A 25,370-nucleotide genomic window follows, 5' to 3' on the forward strand; every position below is an offset into this window, starting at 1 on the left:
TACAAAGAAACAAGCAAAGCTTTTATTCTGTATGTCTAGAATTCCATGCTCGTTTCAAAGGAATACAGAACAGTGTTTATCATATCCCGGGAAAAACTTTTTTAAAGCTCTGCATCCCGGAAGTAAATACTATACTGAAAAGAAATTGAAAAGTTGGAACCATCGTTGACATGTCTTCTTCATGGTTGGACGTATAAGACAGCAAGTCTCTACAAGAGTTTGACAACTTTCCAATGCTTTTTTCTTCTGATTGAACAAGAAAATCATTACCTAGCGCAAATGAACTTCCATCTTTTTTAACATGAGTAAAAAGTATGCTACTAACGCCTAAATAACTAAACGAAATATACGTTTTGTAGCCAGTCGTCTTACCAACAAAATGGCGCTTTGAGTACGAAATATCCTCCAAAATGTTTCAAGCGCCCTCTGTTGACAAAAAACGAAATTATAAACTTCCACCCCTTGTATACCAACTCTTAAATTTAAATATGTTTTTTTAATTTTAAATAGTCATGGTTAAACAGGAATCCGGGATCCTGACAGAGTCACCTTAATTATGGGTACTAAAAGGGGGAGGAAACAATGGGTAGACTCATCATTTTACACTATATTAGTTACATAGGTAAGTACTATCAAAAATAAAATACCAATACACATGATCAAAGCATCAATATGAAATTTTTTGTTGAGTAAACATATATTATAAAAAGTAGGGAAATACAGAGTGAGGACCCAAAACTTGCAGTAGGTTTGTTTTTATTTTATATCTGTAAAAATATATGAGTAACAAACAAAAAATGCAACGGTTGTACAGTCTCCTCTGCCCCGGTGCCAGAGTAAAAAAAACTACAAAGAAAGTTAGCATCTCAATGCAGAGTGCCAAAAAACATCAATAAGTCCATTAAAGCCCTTTACTGTCAAGAAAAACCAAGACTTCTGTAGCATTATGATGGCTGATATTTGGGGGTGTCTCCATGTGGGCCTCCTCCATCCCCAACCTCAACTCTTTGGACTTTGCAGTTTAGGGTATCTTAACAAATAATGTCTTCCATACCTTTATTTTAAATTTGAAGTAGCTATGGCTGCCATAATGAGGGTGTCGTACACCCTGAACACGGCCTTAATCGTCCAGTTTTGTTTTTATCCCATGTCTGTAAGTTTAAAAATGCCAGTGCAACCTTCTTTAGACCTGTGTCAGTACCGAGAAGGTTGGAGGCACCGTTGGCATCTCCATCCGGACTCTAACAACATCAAGAAGTCCATTACATCCCCATCCCATATATATGGACAATATGTATAACTTCTGGCCTCCCTCCCTGTGGCCAGTGTCAACCCCTGACCTCCCCCTCCCCATGACTTAGCAGTTTGGAGTGCCCTGAAAAAGAATGTATGTAGAACCTCTAATTCATATTTGGATTTTGTCCGGGCTACGACCATGATCTCGTGGTTCTTCATGAACACGGCCTTCAACGTCAAGAGATGATTGCCCGCTTGTCGAGACTGTAATTGCTCGTCAAGGAGCACATAATGAATAAAAACGTATCAAAAATGGATTTTGAGTCGTCTTTTCTTGATCCATAAAAATCACGTTCATCCTAACTAAGTCATGTCACTACAAATTTTTGCTACTCACTTCTTTAAACACCTTTTTGTTATTTTTTACTTTATAAAAAACCAAGATCGTACTAAAAATAATGGGTTGTCAATTCTATAATTCAATCATTATACATAGATTGACTCGAACTAAATTTGTAAACAAATTTGAGAGGCTTTTTGCAAAATATTATAGTTTTGTTTTTTAAATATAAAAAACCGTCATTTAATCAAATATTGACACATTTTATTAAAAGGTCCCCAAAGAGGGTTTGATCTTTTTATAGAAAAGCCATTAAAAATAAAATGAATGATAAGGAAAGGCCATTTGTTTTTTGTTTTTTGAAAAGGACTCGTATTGACTTTTCCAAGGAAAAGTAAAAAAAATTAAAAATTAAAAAGCTCCCCCCCCAAAAAAAAATAAATATCCTAGCACGGCCCTGACCTTATGGTACTTCATTTTTAAGACGAGCAAATTATTTTTTCTTGTATGCTGTTTAATCTTAATATAGATACATTCAAGTATCAAGAGTTTTGAAGGAGGAACAATAATGGAAAGGAAAGCCGTTGCTTTTGTATAAGTATTTATTTATAAAAATAAAAAAAAACATTTCGTGCCTATTATATTTTTTGTTCTCTTAATGCTCAATTACATAGGTATATAAACATACTTCAATACTCATTAGTGACAATACCCATAAGCCATAACTTTTCTCTACAAATAAACCTCTAATTGCCGGTAATTATCTTTAAGAAGAAATAAACTGATGTACGTTCATTTAAAAACAAGGGATATACATCCTTAATACAAGTCATTTGACTCGTTGCCTATTTGCCGATGGTAGGGAAGACCGGGACAGTTAAAAACCTGGAAAATTTGCAACTAATGCTGTCCCGGTAGCAACATTGTCGTACCAATTACATTTCCAAATTTTTTTAAATAACCTTTTTCAATTTTGATCTAGTTTAGTACAGCGTGGGTCCCTTATTTAAAAACACACTTTGACCGCCTTTTACAGCTGTATATGTGGAGTTAAGACGTTTTTTGGTGCTTTGGCGCCTAGCCAGATGTACTTACTGCCAGTTCCCAATCTTTGAGGAGGAAGGGTGTCCTTGATTCGATCTACGACGGAGTAGACAATGTTGAGATTGTAAACTTCTTTAAACTAGACAGGTCCTTTTCTTGGAGAGTCAGATAGAAACTAGTAGAGTTTTGGAGTTGATTATGAATCAATAGGAAAACGTGTTCAGCACAAGATAAGGTAAGACTGCCAGAATGATCAGAATTTCATTGTAAATCTATAAAAATCATTGATGATGAGTCATCAGGATCTGGGAGGAACTCCAGAGTCTGCCAATGGAGACTGCTATAGAGATCTGATACCATTTCTGAGAAGGAGACGAAGCCAAAGGTGAATATCATGAATAATAATAAATATTTTGATTCAGCGTTCATTTGATATTGGTTTTGATTAAAATCGGATAATTAGTTTAGGAAAAAATCCATATATAAAAAAACGGGTAGGTTGTTGAAGAAAGGACGCACAATGTACTGTTTTTAAATATATTGATCCCCCGGGGACACTTTATTACCGGCATACCGAACAGAACAGGTTGCAACAGGCCCTTTTTTGTTATTTAATATAAACGCTGGTATGTTAAAATTAATTTTGTTTGTTTTTATGAGTGAGCGCTTCTTTAGACTAAATGTCGATTTTTTTGGAATTGGTAATCTGAAGAATTAATGTTCTTTTCTTCAGCTGTTGTCATTATCCTTTAATTACTGAGTATTGAACATCCTTTCCTAAATAGGTTCACTTATATTCAAACCCTGGCTGAATGATTGTGTATGCTCAAAGGACGGAGCGTAACCCTGAGGATTTCTTGCAGAGATATAATTGTAAGCCCTTGTTGGACTCGGAGTAGAATTGTGGATTGAAATTGGAGGAACTCTTACCAATGTCCTTGTTTATGCTCTTTTTGTAATACTCAGGTTTATTTGTCTTTTAGACGATGCCTGATGACTGGGGCAATGTTGAGTACTACATATTGTGTGTTCCATGTAGGTTGTCTGAATCAAACCAAATTACAGTAATTTAAAGAAACTTGAGTAGAAACAACTCTTTCGACTGTTTCCGTCTCCCCTACGTTGTTTTTCATCTTTTTGCTCCTTTTTTCTTGATAGTATATAATCAACAAGGAACATAATAGCCACTTGAATAATTAATTGAAGGCTTTTGAACTAATGACTTGATATGTAAATATATATATATATATAAAATAAGTATGGTAACTGCTCTTATTCTGTGTATATACATTAATACGTAATTACGGATATACTTATAAACTACTAAAAGATCCGTTTACTTTCGATCATCCAACTAGTGAGTGATCAAACTCAGTCTCAGATCAAATTTTTGATTTGGTTTCGTCTTAAAGGATTTTTCTATAGAGGGGGGATCCCAAAACTTGTCGTAGTCTTTAAGAACGATGGTATCCCCGTTATTTTTGAATGGAAGGTTTCATTACGCGAGCAAACAACAGCTTAAAAAAAAGTTTTATTTTGATTCCATGTCTCTAAGCGTAAAAATATGGGAGGTGCAAAGAAAAATACCCCAAGCAGGTCTCCGTGCCGAGAAGAATGCAAATGGAGTTAGCATCTTCATTTGTAGGGTCTACAACATAAATAAGTCCATTACAGCTTACACAGAAATAACCAGTCACGAGAAAACTGCGTTGAATATTTTTATCTCCCTCCAGACTGCCTAAAGCATCAATAAGCCCATTTAAGTCCCACACAGTCAAGAAGAACAAATACTTCTACAACAACAATAGCTGATTTCTGAGCTCGAAACTCTGGACTTTGCAGTTTGAGGCGTCTTTTAGCAGAATGTCTCCACACTTCTCCTCCTAATTTATATTCGCTCCGAGCTCCCATCATGATAGTGTGGTACACCAACGTCACGGACTTTATTGTACATTATTCAATAACAAATATAGCTATATATGGTATTTAAACATATATATTAAATTCGGTTTGAGTTGTCTTTATTTGATTATATAAAAAACACGTTTTTGTGTCCCACTCAATATATTTTTCGAATACATATTAAATAGTGTTAGATTTCGGTCTGAAAATCTTTGAGAGGTCTCAATCGATCATGATTAACGATGAGTATTTTACAGTTTCATACAGCCAAAGAGGATCAACAACTTTTACAGGAACAATATGAATGATTTATGGCCTGCCTCCATGCGGTCCTCAAATTTTTGGATTCTGCAGTTTAGGGAGTCTTGAAGCAGATTGTCTACCTCACCTTTAATAAAAATTTACTCTGAGTCAAGCATGGGCTTACTCGTATAGCTTTCAATCAAACCCTTGGAGTTACTCTTTGTCTTTTATTAGGAAAATCCCTAGTTCTCATGAAATCTGGAAAATAAAAAAGCTTTTTCAGATTTTTCAACTAAAAATAGCAGCTGACACCTTCCTCCGTGACATTTAATCAGATTATATGCAATTCTTTATTGAGCTTGTAAGATTTATTCGTATATTTAGAAATTAATAATTTAAAGTGAGAGCAATGAGTCATACAATGGAAGCTAAAACTTTTTAAATAATGTTATTATTTTATCTAATACACGAACCTCATCAAGAACTGATGGATTCTAATTTTGATTCCCAAATAAAGTAATGAAAAATATAAATTTAATGTTTTTAGTTTTAGAATAACAAATTATATCTTGTTGAAATACCATCAAATCCTGTTTTTGACATTTTTTAAAAATTGTATTCCAGAGCTGGAAGATAAAATTTGGGCCTTTTTTTGGGTGAAATCCCTGCCTCTCAGATAGAACACATTCATTTAGTCTAATTTCTTCAAAATGGAGGAACTGAACTGGGATCTGTAGGGGACTCTGTTAACAGAGGAGGAATAGAGATACGCTGTAGTTATGTGCCTAATTAATATTCAAGGACAAATCAGGGATTGTGAAATCTGTAATAGCACTTGGCTGACAATATGTTCCATCCAGGAAACCAGGTAGAAACTAAAGAATTGGGAAAAAAACTATTTGAAGGTTGCAGAGATCACTGAAAGTATCCTGAAAGGTAAAGTACGTGGAGTTTATCGAGAAGTTGCTCACCATCATTGACCAATCCCGACGAGGTAGTTCATTTAAATTGGAAAGGATCTTGAAGTCAGTGACAACATTGTTAGGGCTATAAAGATCTCAAAAGCCAGCCAGACGATATGTGCGGCCTTCCCAGGAAGACCTAATCTTAAATTTATGGAATATTTTGTCTAGGGCTCCCTTGAGGCACACACTAAAAAAGACGTCCCCACAAAACCAAGGTAAGTCTGGTGGGGATCTTCGTATCAATTCCCAGGGATCTTGTTATCAAGCCCTGCTCCCACTTTTGAGGTTGAATCGAAGACGTGATTGAGGCTGTAGGCAATTATATCGAGTAAGGCTCAAGACACATGGCCTAAAATTACTTTGCTAATAATTTGAAATAAAACTATTTAAAATGACTAGATTATATTTTATATGAGCCCTGTAAAAGTATTTTAAACATTTTAATTGATACTTATGAATGCAAAATAGATGGAATAGTTAAAAAATGATACAACATTGAAATGACGTAATTATTATAATCATTTAACTATTTATCATGTAATTAAATACGTTTTACTTTAGGGGGTAGTTTATTATCCAGTTAAATAATAGGGTTATAAATAGAATGTTGAATAGAGGTGGGTTTAGTGTATGTCCGAGCCTGAAAGGCAGCAGTCCGAATCTCGATTTTCCAGGACCGAAAAGCTCTTGGGTTAAACCTTCCTCCCAGATACTTTCTAATGTAAAATAATTCTAATGCAACTACTCGATGACGTAATTTTCGATTTGATCCCCCCTCCCGCTATGAAAATATTTTTTTTTGTACTGGATTTTTTTTTTCGTTTGGATAAAACAATTAATGAGGAAGTCGGGTTACCCCCCCCCGCCACTTAAAAAAAACATATATTATCCTGCAAACGCTCCTGATGTATGACATTTGACTTCATCAAGTAGTTATTACATTTTGATGCTTTAAATATATTTATCTCTCATGAGTATATATTGGAATATTTTCAGAGTATAAATTGTAATATTCTAGCCCAAAAGATCGCAAGCTGGCCATAACCCGATACCCTGCAGCCAACTTATCCCGAAGTCCCGATATTATTCTAGGACAATTTACCTCTACTGTTTTCTAGGGGTGGGTTACGATCCATAAAATCCCTCGTACCATTTATATTTTCTTAAATGTTAGAGTACATCATGCCACTTCGGATCTCAGATCTTTTTGGTGAATACAAGTTTACATATACTGATCTCGGGACCTTTGGATTCGCGTCAACGATCCGTCTTATCTCTTCTCATGCCAAGAAAGGAAAAGTATGTTGATTTTAAAAAAATATACTTACGGATCGTGTAGGTACTTTTGTTGGAGTATCAGGCATAAAACACATGGGGTGTTTGTGGAGAGCAAGTCAGATTAATCTGCAAAATAAAATGGAAGGAACGTTCATAATCTCTCTTTACTAAAAAGCTAGGGAAAAAAAAGAAAAGAAAACAAAGGTGGTTGAACTAATAATGAATGATATATCAATGTTTATAAATGAAATGAAATTTCACAAAAACGAAAATAAACAATTATTATTACGTATAAAAATTTGTTTAAACATTTATAACCCATTTAGGTATGAATTTCCATATATCCTATATTTATCTTATGATCTTTGTTTTAATGTGATTAGTAATATGATTTGAAAGAATATATAATAAACATGGGAGTTAAAGATGAACTGACACGTAATATGAAATACAAATGGATAGATATTGTTGTTGGACTTTTTTGGTATGAAAATCCAAGACCGGTCCAATACCCGTATGATATTTTTTTCGTTATAAAAAAGTTTGGTCTAGATAAGTCCAAAGGAGCAATTTTCCAAAAAAACACCAAACATTTTATTTAATAAATGGATTTCGAGACCGATAAAAACAGTTTATGTCATCAAATCCTAGTGTCAGTGCCGAAATGGTTTATTGAGACTTTTGGCATTTACATCCAGAATACCTACAACATCAATAAGTCCAAGACAGCTCCATACAGCCAAGAAGAACCCCCACTTCTGGAGCAATGAAAAGGTTGACTTCTAAACTGTCTCTATGTGACCTACCTCCAGTTCTGCCCTCAACCTCCAGGACTTTAAAGTTTGAGGCGTTTTGTTCACCGTTCACCGTTTTATCGAGGCTGTTATTGCTTGAGGAGAAGGGCATATGTATGAATAAAAAATATAGCTAAATATAATGGCTACACATGTCACAAATTTGTTTAATGGATCTTATCTTGATTACATAAATATCACGTTTTTTGTAATTGAATATTAGATGTTTTGGGTCCCCACTCCATAAATCCTTACTACCAAAATACCTAAAGACTGGCATGAAAAATGTAAAACTTTATAAAGCCTTTCACTGACGTTATAAATGACATCATAATTGAAGGTGCTAGAGGGTCATAGTTTGTATATTTTTTCTTCTATGAAATTTGTTAAGGGCTATCAATATACCATAAGGTGGTATCAAAACTAAATTCCAAAAAAATATGGCCTAATAGGAAAATAAAATAGCCTATGTTTAGTGCAGTAATCTGAATGTCTAAATGAGATGAATCAGCTTAATTCATCTTGGTGTTTCTTTAATCAAAAAGTTTCAAATGGAAGTCTCCTAATGTATATTAGTTTGTATATTTCATTTATGTTGAGACTTGCTGCAAGAACGACAACTTTTGGTTAATTTTGAAACTTGATTCGTTTTGGTCTTTCATAAGTATAATACAAACTTTTTAAATCCATATTTGAGGTAAGGTATTTTAACAATAGGAAAGTACACAGCTCTCTAACAATTATAGTTAATTGCAATAATTATACCCATCCACGAATATCCCTCGGATTCAGATCCGGCAAGTTTGGAGATAAAAAGCTTGACGAGATAAAGTTGTAAATATTGTCTTGGATCCTTTCGAGACTTTTTTTTTGTTGTGTGGCAGGGAGCAAAGTCCTTTAGGGGTCTCAAATTCCCTCTTCCCTCTATAACGGTGTTGATTATTTTTGGGGGATTATCCCCCCCCCCCCTCCAAATGATGAAACGTAGCAACGCCCCTCACTTATCCTTTTGTACCCCTTATCTGTATACTAAATTTTTTTTAATAAAAAAATAACCGATATATCTATGGAAGTATAATTATTATTATTGAAACAATATAAGTAGCTACAACGAAGGATAATAATTGGTCTTTTTTTCTTCATATGTTGAATGGCCTGGGGATAGGCCGCAAAAAATAAGAATATCAAATACTTGGGATATATTTTTTAAAATAAATGGAACAGAAAAATATGTACGTAGGTATATTAAAAATACTGTAAGTAAGTCAACTATATTTTGATTGTTTTTTTTTATATGTAATATATCGAAAATTTAGTCTATAATTATATATCAAAAAATAGAGCCTTGAAATGAGTAATAAAAGCAATTCAAATTGAGGACGACTTTATTCACAGCTTTTCATTAAAGCCTACATACGTTTCAAACCATATACATTCAATATATAAATTAGGAAAAGTAAAAAGTTCTGACCCTTTTTAGCTAGATGTCTGTAATGAGTCTCACGATTAATGCATTGCATAAAAAAACTTTAAGCATAATTAAAGGTTAAGCCTATACTTAAAAAAAAGTTCATATACAGTTGGGTAAAACTAGTTGTGTAGGAGTGTTTCTATATGAAATTAAAAAGAGAAAATTTTATATATTCTTCTGTATCAGTATGACCAAGGAGAAAAGGAAGAACAGGCGGCAAAGAAAAATTGTGCTGTTAATGGACCCAATACAGTATCAAATGTACCAGCAAGGCAGGGGCTCCAAAGATTCCGTTAGGGTAATATGAACGTCGAAAATGTCGATAAAGTAATGGAAATCGTTGAGTTGGACCTTCATCTGAGCTTTTATTCAATTGTCAAGAACTGAATATTAGTGAGAAATCCGTTTGAAACCATCTAAATCGAATAATCCGGATTATTCTAACTTTTTACTTCTTCTATTATATACATATTCAAAACCAACTTGTGATATGGTTAAATACTATATGAATCTATATTTCTTAATTAAATATGTCCTCATTCACAAGTAATATTCTCCGATTCAGAAAAAAGATTCATAATTAATAACTAAATATATTGTCGTTTTATTGAGATATTTTCAGGCAAAAAGTCATGTAGATCAGGGATTGTAAGTCTTTTTTTAGCCATGTACCACTTGTAAAATGTTTATTTAGCCCAAGTATTTTAGCATATTTTAAGCATTTTTAGCTTCAGTGCAAGGGGTGTCCGCAGGGTTATATTTTAGAGGGGTTCTTGGTTTTGAATTTTTTTTTTCAATAAATTCGAAAATCAATTTTTTTATAAAAAAAATCAAAAATCTACAGGAATTCCAATAAAATAATTTTTTTGGAAAAAGTTTAGAAATTCTTATCCATTGACAAAAAATGTACTTTATTTTTGGAAAAAAAAAAATCCACAGCTGTTCACAAAAAATTGCAAAAAAATTTCAATTATAAAATCTTTTGAAAAAAATATCAACTATAAAATCTTTTGAAAAAACATTAATTATAAAATCTTTTGAAAAAAATATCAATTACAAAAAAAAATCTCAAATTTTAAATTTTTGCAAAAAATTTCAATTATCTAATTTTTGCATAAAACTTCAATTATCTAATTTTTGAAAAAGAATTACAAATATTAAACTTTTTGAAGAAAAATTTTAAATATTAAACTTTTTGACAAAAAATTTCAATTATTCAAATTTTTTGAGAAAAATTTAAAAACCATTAGTTATTCACAGAAAATTATTTTCAATTTCAAATATTAAATTTATGAAAACAAAAAATCAAATGTTACATTTTCTAGTAAAAATGAAAATTAATTTTTTTTTGGGGAAGGGGGGGGGACTACAACCCCTCCTGTCCACTACCAGCGAACGTCTTTGGGTTATGTACCACTTAAAAAATATTCTCAAGTACCCCTTGGTGTGCCTCCAAGTACCCCAAGGGGTACGCATGCCCACATTTGAGAACCACTGATGTAGATGATTCAAAAACCAATGTTTTTGAATGCACTCTGTAGGCCATGAAACAAAAAAATTTGGCTTATTAAGTTCATTTTCGTAGTTTTAAAGCTACACAATTTGGAATTCACCTCAATCAATCTGAGGGGAAAACCAACGTTTAAATTTTGTCGAATAGTGTTGTAATCAAAGCTTCACAGAGTGCTTTTTCAGTGTTCTTATTACTGATCTAATAGAAGGAACATGGAAGGAGCATGACAAATTAAAGTGACTTGCTTCACATTTTCTCCAAGCCTATGGAATGCACATAATTATTGCAAAAGTATAACTAATTTGGAAATGCGAGTCAAGTATCATATCTTTAAAGATCAAGTAAAAGTCAACTCTCAAGTATATATTATAGACAAGATGCATCAAATCAAGTCATAAATCCCATTCGACATGCCTCATCTCTAATAATAAAAGCCGTTAGATTAAAAAATATTGCATTTATATGAGGGATCCAATCAGAGCTGTTCTACTCGAGTCCGGACTTGATACATTTTTCATGGATTGGGACTTTACTTGAACTCGGTACAATGATAACTTTTGTTTCAAAATACAGCTATGGGTCCAACTCCATCCATTATCCATCTCCAAATATAAAACTCTTAGTTTTAAAATGAGTGCAATACGACATTTTAAATAGAGAATTAACATGACAACACAAAGTACTATAATGGAATAAAAAAAACCATATTTTTCTATTCAATACCTTAGTTTTATCAGCTCACTAACGGCAGTAACCAGCATTTAACGGTACAGACAAAATATTCTTTGCTAATATAGAAGATATCTCCCACAGAAAGTCATCAGAGTCCCTCTACGTTTTGTTACACGTAATTACTCAATACTTGGATCTCTCCTAAAGAATAAAATAATAGAAATAACTGCTTAAAAAGAACACTATAAAAATATTTAGGATTTAAATTCTCCTGTTCTTTTTTTAAATGACGCGCGGAGCTATAGATACACGCACTCGTTGTTGAAAATGAATATTCCTTAGACAATGAAACAAACATACTTTCCTGCATGAATATCAATTAATATATACCTACAGAGTGCGACAGGGAAATTTTCTGCCATCAGAAAGCAAAACATTAATAACTTTTTATTAGAAAAGAATGATGAGACAAGTAATTGGAAAAACTTTTAGCAATCAATCTTGGCAATAATTATTACTATGGCCGCTTCCAGCCTCTATTACAGCCTTTGCACGATGTCGGAGCTTGGCGGACATGCTGGCCTTTATTTTTTGATGATGGCCTTGAGCTCCTGCACATTTCTATGTAGTTTGTTTGGGAATTATAAGTGCAATTCATTGTTAGACTTGAAGTAGATTTGAGGGTCGACATAGGATTAATGTCATCTTATATGTCCTTGCTATATACACAGTAATATCCGTCTCATTGCTTATCTATTACAAAGTCATGATAACTAAGCTGCTCTTTTTCCAAACATTCTTCAAATGGGTAGGATAATTGCGTTTGATTTTGTTTTTTTTTAAAGCATACCAGGCAAGATATATTTTATACATCATCAGCAATATTTATAGATTACCGACAAATTTTCTTAGTATGCAAGGATCATTTTTGTAAAACGATATTTCTAATCCAACCCATGAACAGTCATGATCCTGATTAGAAGAAAAAAAGCATATTCATCGACAGTTGAAGTAAAAATAATAGTCTTGAGTTTCGGTCTGAAAATCCTAGACCGGTCTGAGACCATTATATTTTTTGACCAACAAAATAGCTGAGTCTGGACTGGTCTCATATAAAAATGCGGTCTAAATCGGTCCCCCCCAAAAAAAAAAATTAATAACAGTTGATTTAGAAAAAAAAAATGGTCTTTCATAATATATGAGGCCCACAAAAATCGATCCATTAATTGAGACCGAAAAAATCGGCCTACAAAGTGCAACCGAAAAAAATCGGTCCAAATCGTTCTAGAAAAAATCACTTAAGACCGAATCAAAAAAAAAAATCGGTGCTGGACCGAGTCTCAACACTACAAAATACTGTGTAAATGGGGTAACACTATATAGTTAGCCGGTTCGTTTCGCCAAAAAGTTTTATTGGATAAGCTGTTAGATAAAAGAAATAACCTCATGTGTCGCACCGTATTAAAAAAGAACATATGTAAGAATTACTCCGTTTTTTTATCCTCCATTTTACTTTGAGTCCAAAGTCCAACAAGGGCCTATTCTTTTATCTCCTCATCGGTACTCTATGTGATTCATGAGCACACGCACTCGTCATTACATTTTACAGCTAAATATTTTGGGTTTTCTTTTTCTTTTCATTATTTGACAGTTCACAAAACTTAAAACATAAAGTATAAACAAAACTATACACAAATAACTGAACTTAAAACAAAGCAGAAACCTAACATGTAAAATAAAATTAAAATATTGGAAAATAAAGATTGTAGGTACAATCATAAATAAAAAGATCAATGTGTAAGATTTTTAAGGATAATCATACTAACGGGAAGGGATACTTTATGGCATCTGACCGAATGTATTGCTGTCTGGTCCTTTAAAATGATAGTCTCTATCTCCATTCTGTTGAGATAGTTGGCTCCTCTTTTGGAAAGGAAATCTCTGTAGTTTTCTACGATAATTGCATTCACTACAAAAGTTAGAGGGACAACGAAGGAACACGAGAATTATAGGGGCTCTGAGGTTTCTTCAGCCTCCTTACAGAAGGAGCATACAATAGAATCAGGAGCCGATTTATTTGTGAAAATGGATGACGTGGCCACCCTATATCGCAGCCATTTTTCATCCATGGTGGTAAAAGGATTCTTGTGAATCACCTTCAAGCTAACCTAATTAAGTTGAGCTCCGCATCTCAAACATCCTCTCTAAACTATTTTAGAAGCAGAGTTCTTCATTTTGCTTGCCTCCAATTTTTCCCTTAGGGAATTGGGAGGGAGGGAACTGTTTTGGTCCTTAGCCTGGATTACATACCTTTAATTGCATTTAAGAGAACGAAGTTCTTGATAAATGTAGAGGGTTGCAGCTCTCCGGCTGAAGTAATATTGCACTCCTTAAGAAACGTGGCATAAAATGATGGGATTCCGTTGGCCCCACTACATATTCTTTCTTGAAAAATAGAATAATATTGTTATCAGCTATAGAAAATATAACAATGTTCAAGTTTAAAAAGGCTGAAGATTTACAAACATATCAACTATTCATAATTGTTAGGAATGATTCAAATTACCTTAACAAGAGATACTTCTAATTCAATCAATTAACAAAGTGTATAACATTGATGAGGGGGGGGGGAAATGCAGACAAATCGACAGCTGAAAGCAAACTACATTATATACAGGGGGGGGGGGGATAATTCAATATGTATTGTAACAATACATATGAATAGCGAAATGATGTCTATCGACATCCACATTTTTATCTGTTTTTATGGATAAATTAATTGATTTGATCAAATACATATCATAATGACGGGATGGGAGTTAATTAATGAGGGTAATAAAATTACGCAACAACAACCTGCTTACATAATTATTTACCTATGTTGAATGTGTCAAGACAAGTTATCTAAAGAGGATTCAATCAATGATATAAATCTCATTTACTTTATACATTACTTATTTTGTTAAAAAACATATCAAATAAAATCCGAATGAATGTGTGGCCCGTCAACAAGGAGACAAGCTAAATTGATTTGTGTACAAATTGAGTCCAAACATTATTGTAAATATATATCAACAAATTATTCCTTTGAGTGTTCCATAAATTGCCCCTAAAGGATCCAAAATTGATTGTCACAATAAAATCATGTCATGATGTTAGTTCGGAGCTTATCCAAATGTGGATGAGAGATGTGGAAGACATTCTTCTCAAATACGCCACAAAGTCTAAAGTCCTGTTGCTTAAGATGAGGCTAGGAAAAGGGTTAGGAAATATAAGAAGTCCGCCATATGTTTGCATCAGAAAGGTAAAATAATGAGTTGATTGATAATTTTTGAGGGATGTTTTTGCCAAAATAAGCTAAAACAGGGCGCTAAAATTTTCAGGAATTACTAACGAAAATTTAAAACAAATAGTGGAGTTTAATATTAATCAATATTTATTCAAAAATATTTGCTATATTAAATCCATAAATCAAGATTTTAGAAATATTTTCTTCGTTAATTTTTCCCTTTGTTCAGTATTGGTAGTTTTAAGCCGTGCGCGGAAAACTGCCCTGGAGGAAAAATCCTCGGGAGGAAATTAGCCGTATTTGTTCAAACTTCATGATAAATAATGACAGATTAAATTAAAAGAAAAATAATTATTCATATGACTATTCAAATAATGTTTTTTGCATGTAACGTAGCATCCATCAGAAAAGAGGGTTAAATGGCGCAAAAACACAAAAAAATAAATGCGCCGTTTTCAATTTGCGAACCAATAGCTTCAATTATTATTGTTTTATTAAAGGGGTTCCTTGGACGAATTGGCGGTGGTTTATAGCCATCCCACACTACCTCTGGGCCAATCCTATGGTAGAAAGTATTCAACCATATTTTAGGAGGCCCTAAGCTATTTATTCGCTCTCCCTTCTTACCATTACGTGCTATTCATTTCTTAGAAGATTATATTGAATTTAAAAAATTGAAAGGAAATTGTATTGCAATAATATTACTCACACTTGAATGTAATCCCTTAGAGTATGGAACAAAAAAGTATATTAACTATTTGCCATAAATAATATTCAGCAAATTTATTATGCGTTATTATTCATCATGAAGTTTGAATAAAATACAGGCAATTTTTCCCCATGGCAATTTTTGCAAAGGCAGTTTTTCTAGTACCGAAAATATTTTTGCACCAAAAGGCCAATTCCTGATCTTCCATTTATGTAAAAGGTTTCACGTAATATTATGTTGTGATGAGATGCTTCCATCAAACAATACTCCTGAAGATCTAGCCAACTTCAAATTTCCTTCAACTACTAATGTGGACGTCTTAAGTATATTTAAAACTGTACAAGGAAAACTGCCCTCGAAAAAATTGCTAGTGGAAGATTACCCTGCAGAAAACTGCCTGATATGACGTCCAACCTTTTGCATAAATGGAAGATCAGGATTTGGCAGTTTGGTGCATAAGTATTTCTCATTTGTTACAAGATTCAATGGGGATTATTTAAAAGGTAATTTTGCGTCAAATTTACCCTTCCTCTAATTGACTGTTGTGGGCTCCATCACATATCCAATCATGAAACAATAACCCTGATTTTATTATAAATATATTTTATCTCCAAAAAATGGACCTAATGAGGGATGGTTTTAGAAGGTAGATTTTCTTATGAAAAATATCATCAAAGAATCATCAAAGGGTGTTGTGTAATCTAACTAGAACCAAACTTTCTATTCATATTTGATACCAGTTTAGAAAAATAAGGAATTTTCATATAAAAAGCGCAAACGGAGCAATTTTCACACAAAAAAAATCAATATGCAAATTTTTAGATCAAATTCTTAGATTGTAAAGGTGAATTTTGACTTCTTTAAATGGAATATGTCCACATTCAAAGGGTAATTAAGTGTTATTTCTAGACAGAAATAGACGATTGTTTGAAAGTTATAGAATCAGCTAACTTATAAGATCATTTGATTTTGTGGACTTGAAGTCAGAAGTCGTAGTCCATTTTTACACCGTTGGAGCTTTGTATGGCTAAGGAAAGAAAATTTGAAAAAAAAGGTCTGTATATATACTTAGATCCTTATTTTCAAGTGGTCAATTATATCTTGCATTTTTAAGAGTCTCAAAAAGGGGGGTGCGGATTTGATTATATTTATTTCGAATGGAAAAAAACAATAAAAAATGTTGTAGACAAGTAAAAGCTATTTTACAATAGCAGTTTACATAATATATTAATTATAGTTTATAGTAAATTGTTTTAGTTAAGAATTTTAGTATATATAAGCTAAATATATAAATTTAATCTTTTTAATTTGTAATTGCCTATCTGTAAGATGGCGTGTTAGTGTGTGCTAGTATTCATAAGAATATTCAATTATGATGTTAGACATTTTATTTATATCTATGATGTCGTTATATTCATTTCGTCACTTGCCAGAAACTTTTGATATTTTATCATTCGGGTCAAATGAGGTGACTAACCTAGATATGTCAGCAGCAAAAAAAAACATAGAGTTGAATTTTTTAAGTACTATATACTTACAGAATTAGATATAGTGAGATAGAGAGTTAATGAAGGATAAATATGATCATATCAAAGTGGAGCTTAAAGTAAACAGATGTTCTTTCTATTATTCTCATTTGAAATGAGTTGTATCTGAGTCTTTTTTTACAAAAAGAAAGAAAAAAACCTCATAGAACAGTACAATCATTATATTATTGTTTGACGTCATTCTCAGTGTGCAAGTCGGCCATATTTAATAGGAAGGATAACATTTTTTATTATCAGGTTGGTATGTTAATAAAAAAGAAAAAAGAAAATGTAAATGAACGAAATTACCCCGACATTTTCAAAGTATATTTGGGAGAAGAGTTGCTTAGCTGTTAGCATCTCTGCAAGGAAGGACCACAAGTCCCACTGTGTGTCAAGCAAAGCCATAGATGCAGGAACGACTCCAATGTCAATCATCAATTCTACTCAGAGTCCAACAAGGATTTACATTTACGGGGGTGGTCTGAAAAGTTTCCAAGCTAACAAGATTCAAGACATTTACTCTAAATCTTTGTTTTTCAAATAGTCTCCTAGTAAAGTTTCATTTCTCTGTAATCCTTTTAAATAGTACTTGCCGTTTTTCTTTGCAAAATAATTATTCTCCATACACAATTTGTTCTTAGCTCAATTACTCTGAGTTGGATTGCCTTTTATGCGTCAAATTTTATCACCATAAGGCTTTATATGTTTGCTATTTCTTGAATCAATTTAAAGGGTACACTTCTCTAAAAATAAAATATTTAATGACAGCTAAAATCTCAATTGTGTCCATTTTCTCAAAAACACGGACATCAACTCACTCGAATGTTTCATAACAACTGCGCGTCCAAAATAGCTGACACTTTAGTAATGACTGTCTACAGATGTTAGATACATGTGAGTGGCTTTTATTTACAAGCAAAGTCATATATGCTGGAACTTCTCCGTTGTCGATCATCAATTCTATGTACTCTGAGTTCAATATGGACTTACACTTAAATCTTGACTTGTAAATCGTGAGGACTTTAGGTATGTAAAAATAGACGCCCAATCTTAACATGGTGATGCTGACAATTTGTTAAATGTTTTGGAGGAGAACAGCTTAGCTGTCATGATGTTTCATTATATCTGCAAGTAAATTGAGAGGAAGGAGTGCAACAGAAACTGAAACTTATAACTCGGTTTATATATTGTAAGGGGTTTGAGCTTGTAGAAGAAAATAAACCGATAATCAAAATTGTAAAATTAAGGCTTTGAAAAATGTCTTTGATGAGAGGAGCTTTGCTATGATGACGTTTAATTAGATGAGCAACAAACAGCTGTGAGGAGAGAGAGAAGGAAATCAAATGATCATAGATAAGAATTACTCCAACGTCGATCCTCAATTCAACTCTTAGTCCAATAAAGACGTAAAACTGACCACAACGTGCAAGACTTTTTATATTGTCAACTTGAACAGGATTTTCTATTTTCAACAGCTGCCATCATTATTACTCAACTCTTGAGAAGGGAACAGTTAAGTATCAAGTAATAACTAGTCCATGTGCTCATGAATGACCGACAGTACCAATGAGGGCTTGCTCTGGAGTTGTAAGTCTAAGTCTTTAATGGAATTAGAGTAGAATTGATGATCGACATCGGAGTAATTCTTGACTATTTGTCGTATAAACAGAGTTGGATTTATGTTGATTTCCTTTTAATATAACGCTACGGATATCTAAACATAATTTTTCTTCTCTAGCCCAAGAAAGAAAAAGTTTAAAACTGACGAATTATAAGTGTATTCTCGTAAGACTAAGAGTGGAATTGAGGATTGAGATCGTAGTAATTTTCATTTCGAAAGAAAAAAGGAAATAGAATCCCATTATTTAATCATACAATTTACAAAAATCTTTATACGTTATATTGCCAATCTCAAATTGATTTATTCGATCGCCATTGGCCTCACAGGCAGCAACAACCCTCTTGTGAAAAGAATTGCAAGTATTGCGAATGAAATTTGGATCCATAGTGCCCCACTCCTAATCGACGTAGGTCTTCATGGCTTCAACATTACTGTGACCGATTCTACAACCCCTTGTCTTGATGTGTGGCAAGAGAAAAAAGTCTAGGGGATTGATATCCAGAATGTGTGAGGGTCACAATCTCTTGACCAAGAGAGTGATGTTGTTAGCAAATAAAGTCTGAATAATTTTTATAGTCTATGCAGGGGCCCAATTTTGTTGAAATACGACGTTGTCGTCGAAGAAATTAGTCTGAAGAGCAGGTTCGATACTAGATCAGGGGATTCCTTAATGACATTGGCATTAATGATACGCCTTTTTCTGGAGTCCTCCTTCCTTTTTTGGTCTTATTATGGACTGGCCAATTCTTAACATTGTAGATGGTTTTACGATCCATCCCCGTCACCCTGGCCACCTCTCTTGGAGAGTGACCCGCACGAAGAGAGTTGATTCCCTAAGCCTTGAATCACCCTTCCAATGACATTTCTCCTACGATTAAAAAAAAATCAAACAGCAGGAGGTGCTTTAGATACATGGCTACCAATACAATTATAGACAGTTGTAATTTTTAACAGAGAACCTCTCAAGGAAATATAATGCAAGTTTGTAAATTTCAAGTTTCCACACGGTATACCGACGACACGTCATATTTTTTACAACTATAGCTATCATACCCCTTTTGTCAGATGAAGTCAATGACTCCGTCTTGTTTACACTGCACAGCCTTGTCTCCTCTATACATATTTAATTTTTCTCTATGATAGTACCACCACACATTGTAGTAGATTTTAACTCCGTCAATTATAATTAGTATTGTAAATCTAGATCACGATATAGAGGATGGATCACCATTAAAACATTACTCATGCATTGATTGCCTGAAGGGAGAAGAGTTTATAAACTACATACTTTTTGGCTCATTCCTGACCTGCTCCACGCTTAAATTACATGGGGCTACCTGATAATTACGATTAATATTCATAAATTAGGAAGTAAATCATAATTTGGAAAACAAAATATTTTGCAAAGAAAACTTAATAATCACCTATTGCATGAATTAATAGGTAGTCATGAGAAAAAGAAACGATAATAGTTAGAAAAGTAAAAAAAAAAAAATTATATGAATATTTAAACCTCCCTATGTAAACCTGTCAATATAAAAACATGCTAATATGATTATTCTCAAAATTTATTACATATTACTAAACGGTGTATTACGTTTATATTCTTTAAGGAATTATTGTGAATTTGTAGTAATATTTGTATTTATATTCATTTGGTACAAATGTATTCAAGCCAAAAAAGGCATTAATCATTGAATGCAGAGTCCAAACTGATTTCCTTTATTCTTTCGTTCATCATAATTCTGAAATATCTGGGATTATAGTAATTTGGGACTATTATTATTTAGAGTCGTTTTTTACGCTTAAAACAATCCCCAAATTAATAGTAGAATTGATAAAACTTATATATACACAAGTGTTTTTAATGATTAAAAAGTGTTTTTATTGATTTTGACTCTTGTTCTGAACTCGATATATTTCCATTTTTAGGTTGAAAAATGAGGAAAAAATACACTCTTCTTTAGACCCTTATAACTTATTCATAATACATAGTGATGAAGAACATCATTGCTTATGTTTTAGAAAAGTATTCAATGTATAATTAAAAAACAAAAAAAATATGAATCTGTAAGGGTTTTTGTTTCATTTTGTTGTAATCCCATATGTTATTTGGTGTACTAACACATAGTCAACTTTATCATTATATTTTTTCCGATTTCAATGCCAATTTCATCACGTCATGCCTTGTAAAAAGAAAATATAGGCAATGAAAGGACGATAATTCTAACTTGATCATCCATCTCAAAAGATGTTCGAATTCAGAGTTCTACTAGGGACTACAGGAGGATAATTTATCTGAAGAAAACTAACAGACTTTATAAGAGAATAGAGTGGACTAATTCATTGGGAATGAGATACAAGGATCGAAACAGTCAAACGATGAGCAGATAAATATAACATTTCAAAACAGAATCTCTTAAAAAATATAAAAAGGAACCCCTGGAGATCCATGTTTTTCTAAAGCACATAATTAGCTGTTCATTGATAAAAAATCATTGTCCGAGTTGCCACCATGAGACACAGTACGAGATGACGATTAAGATACCAGCGTTCATCCACGTAAGATTATCCCAAAGGGCCGTCCGGAGGTAGACTGGGGCCTCAAGGAAGACGTCAACATATATGCATGGATACATCGTAAATCGTCTTCCTTGAAAGACCAGTCTCCTCCCCCATGGCCTTCTGGGACAATCTTACACGGAAGAACCCTACTATCTCAATTCTTTTTACGTATTGTGTACCATGGTGATAAATAGGATAATAATTTCTTTGCAATAGACAGCTGATTATGTATGGTGGTGACTAGGATAATAATTTCTTAGCAATAGACAACTGATTATGCAAAAAATGACTCTTAACCTCTCAAAATTTGCATAATAGAGATATGCAAATAATAAAGATTGGCCCGGTATAAAAAAACAAACAGAGGCGAAAATATAACCTCGCAGAGGTAATAAGTATTCAAGGGTACCAGATATATTGATATCTCCTATCAAATTTTATGATCCAGATATTCTTGGATGTGAATTATATTCTTTAAACAATAATGAGTCCTTCCATGCAAACTCTAATATTTCATTATAAAAAGTGTGCTTTTCTTTTGAATTTTTATATTCTTTTCGTGGAAGCAATTGTATATTTGAGATGATATGTATGTAAAATATATATTTTACTGTTTTTTTATTGAAAAACATAAGACAAGTAATCATTTTTCTACATCTCCAGTTTTCTTACAATATATTAAATTTTGTGTGCTCAACTGTCTTTAGTATTATTGCCTTAGATAATAAAAATGTCTTTCTAGTAAAGTAGTTTTAGATATCATAAATTTAACAAATGTATATTTAAAAGTTGTCAACTTTTACAAGTGCTCTAATCAAAATTATTTTTGACTTCTTCTCAACTTATTTGTACGAACTGTTATATTGATTCAGTCAAAAATATAATCAGATATCTTTTATGTTAATACAGAAAAAGTTGTCTGTCTGGATGATATAAAAAGCATAACTTTTGAGTGTTTCTACTTGCTCTAAGAAATAACAATGGTGCAACGAGCGTGTGTAGTATTATATTAACGTACTATATTTTAAGAAAAAGTATATGTAATGTTGGAAATGTGCAAAAAAAAATCATTGATAATGAACACTCCAAATCGGAGGACCATTGTCCGGCATTTCAACTGTTCTGAAAGGTTAATCAGGACGTGTGTGTTTGGCAATAAGTCTATTTCCGTATCATACTGAAAGTACAAAAAACCCTGTTGACCTGGTTGTTATATTATTTGATTAGTTTGTGGCCTCCTGGCTCATCGGACATCAATCCAGTGGACTTCTTTGGGTGGGGTACATTTGAGTAACCCACCAGCATACCCTCTTTTAACACAAAATCCGAGATGATTCAAGGATACGGGAGGAATTCTGGAATCTGCAAATATGGACTGTTATAGATAGCTGCTTCTATTTCTAAGGCCGATTCGAGGCTGTTATTGACACCAAAGGCAATTATATTGAATGCTAGTTTAATAAATTGATAGAACATTAATTCGGCTTTGGTTTTTAATAAAAACGAATCATTAGTTAAGACAATTTAAAACAAGTACGCCCTGTTTTGTTCGGTAGCTTGTTCCTTACGAGAATCCATCTTCATAATGCACTTCCTGTAGAAGCCTTGTCCATCTTAGTGAAAAACTCGAACAACATTTTTTCAAAGCCCTCTATTGAGACCAAATTTGTACCAGGACCGGACTTTGGGATGGATGCATAAGAACTTCCAAACTGAGCTTACGAAATTCAAGTGCGTCATCAAAGATGAGTACAGCATGGCGTTGTTTTCATAAATTCTCTTGTAGTACCTTATGCTGGCCTCTTCTCTTCAATCAACAGCTTCAAACAGTCGAGTTGTTCACAATAGAGGGCGTGAAACATGAAAAACTATGGCAAATTTCTTCCTTTGAGACCTTCATACTCGACAAACGATAATGCTCGACTTAATCCACCAAGCGAAATACTGTTCAAAACGAGTTTGTAGTATAGACTCATACCTTTACAAAACTGTATCGTATGCTCCTGTGTGACCAATAATGAACAAGATATATTAGGAGCAGGAAATACGAAATTACTTTTTCCCCAATCTATTATATGGACTTTCAAGAAGATTCCTAGGTAGGATTTGAGCTTATTATAATACTATAATGTTTGCCTATACTTAATAAGTGCAACTTCATTGTGCTAATTAATTGTACATTTAAAAAAAAGTGGCTTTTTAGGTCAAATCCCCCTCAAAAAGGAAATTAGTTACTTACCTATGGATCACTTTAGATTAGATTATGGAGAACTTACCATTTTGTAACTTTTTTACAATTTTTTTTTATTAATATTATACTTCTTCCGAAGAAGGAAGATAAAAACACTTTATATAATAAAATATAAATGTATAAGCAAATAAGGATGCCTCATGTATTCCCTAGCTAGCTAGCTCACAACAAATATGTATATCCTGAAAAGTAGGTTATTCTTCTAGATAAAATTACTTTCAAATATAAACTATATCTATGTATTATACCTATAATGTTATATGTAAGGCTTCTCTCCCGAGATCTCAGGATATCTCGGGGTTTGACAACTACAGAAAATGTACGCGAAATAATTATTTTCCAAAAGAAATCCAGGTGTTAATTATCTCATAATTAAAGCTTATTTGATTATTGTTATTATACAGAGTGAATTAACGAAATCCGGCACCTTAGATTTCCGGATTTTAACGGGAATATATGATGACAAAATGACACAAAACTTTTTATGTGGTAAAATATATATATAAGCGTTTTATTTAGAAGCCAAAACACCGCCATAGAGTCAACAACAGAAGGTTTAAAGCCTATTACATTATCAGAGGTAGGTGCGCTGTTGTGAGGATTTTGGTAAAGAACGAATACTGAGGACTCACAGATGACATGGATCTACAGGAGATGGATTTCAGAGTAAAAAAAGGTACTGGTGTAAACCAGGGATCCCAGTAGAGTGATTACAAGGAAGGAGAGACTAGGTGTCGAATTCGATCCACTTAAATCATAACGATACAAAACCAGTCTCGGATTTTCAGATCAAAAACCAATTCTAGTCAATTGATTAATTCTAATATACTTAAATTTCATTTTATTTATTATTATAAGTCACGGAATCCTGATATTTCCCGGTATGCATCTTGATGAAATTGTACCGGGAAATGAGACATTTATATCTATCTATATGTGTACTTATTATTTGTCTTTGTGGAGGGCGAAGGGATAGAACTCCCAAGCCGTATCATCTATAAAAATATACTCAAATCCTCTTATTTGTTTTTCATCGAGAAATAACTATAAAATGTATATATTTATTAGGGTGTCCCTTACTGTCAGACCTAACAGAGGTTTGTTCCTTTTACTAAAATATCACCCCACTCCAAAAACTACTCCCCTTCAACAAACTTAATAGGTAACAAGATGGAAAGAAGATATTAAATCCTCAGAATAATAAGAAGGTTTATGTCATAGGTGAGACCTGAAGGGATAATTGTGCATTTAGTTTACAGGACTGTATTTTCTACTGATTCAAAAGTATTTTAAAGACTTGAATATTAGACTCATTGTTGGCCCATAAAGATTTAAATACAAAGGTATAACAAAGAAACTTTCAGTGGCAATTCGGCCAAGTTAGGCTTTAGTATACTAAATATTCGGCCTGCTGCAATAAACATGATCTTTGCGAAACGGTATAAACAAATACTGTTTACAATACAGATTGAGGTTAGTACTACTTTAACACTTGTATTATGCTTTGAGCTAATTTGACCCATTTAGTTTTTCCATTTTTGCCACGGAAGCTAAGTACAATTATATTATATTGAATTTTTTTCATCTAGGATCAAGGACTAGTGTGCAAATGTTGAACATTTTGCATGGTTGTACAATGTTTTCATACAAATATGTTATAACAGGCCATTTTGACCCTGATAGTTCATACGGAGTTCATATCCTGAATAAACTTGCTTCTCTGATGTTCATTATTTATCTGCCAATAAATTGTCTTATTATTTGACTGCCTCTCAAAGTCATAGATCACATTGTGTGTTGAGGAGGAGCTATCAAACATGTTGTGGGATTTTCAATCCAAACAAGCTTAGATATATCTTGGAAGCCCTGATATCTTTATATATGATAAATCTGCATAGTAAAAAATAAAATATCCTTCATATGCCCTCCGATTACGACACTCTGCTGC

The 25,370-nt window shown here is 33.0% G+C and overlaps 1 protein-coding gene across 1 annotated transcript in view; it reads right to left on the reverse strand.

The window, feature by feature from the left end:
- LOC121132056 (irregular chiasm C-roughest protein) overlaps nt 1–25,370 on the reverse strand; it is a 280,207-nt gene that overhangs the window by 90,836 nt on the left and 164,001 nt on the right. The window contains exon 2 of the mRNA XM_071894111.1: nt 7,059–7,134. The gene's annotated coding sequence lies outside the window, so the exon portion shown is untranslated. The remainder of the gene's footprint in view (nt 1–7,058; nt 7,135–25,370) is intronic.

Source organism: Lepeophtheirus salmonis, chromosome 1 (genome assembly GCF_016086655.4).
Source record: "Lepeophtheirus salmonis chromosome 1, UVic_Lsal_1.4, whole genome shotgun sequence".
NCBI lineage: Eukaryota > Metazoa > Arthropoda > Copepoda > Siphonostomatoida > Caligidae > Lepeophtheirus > Lepeophtheirus salmonis.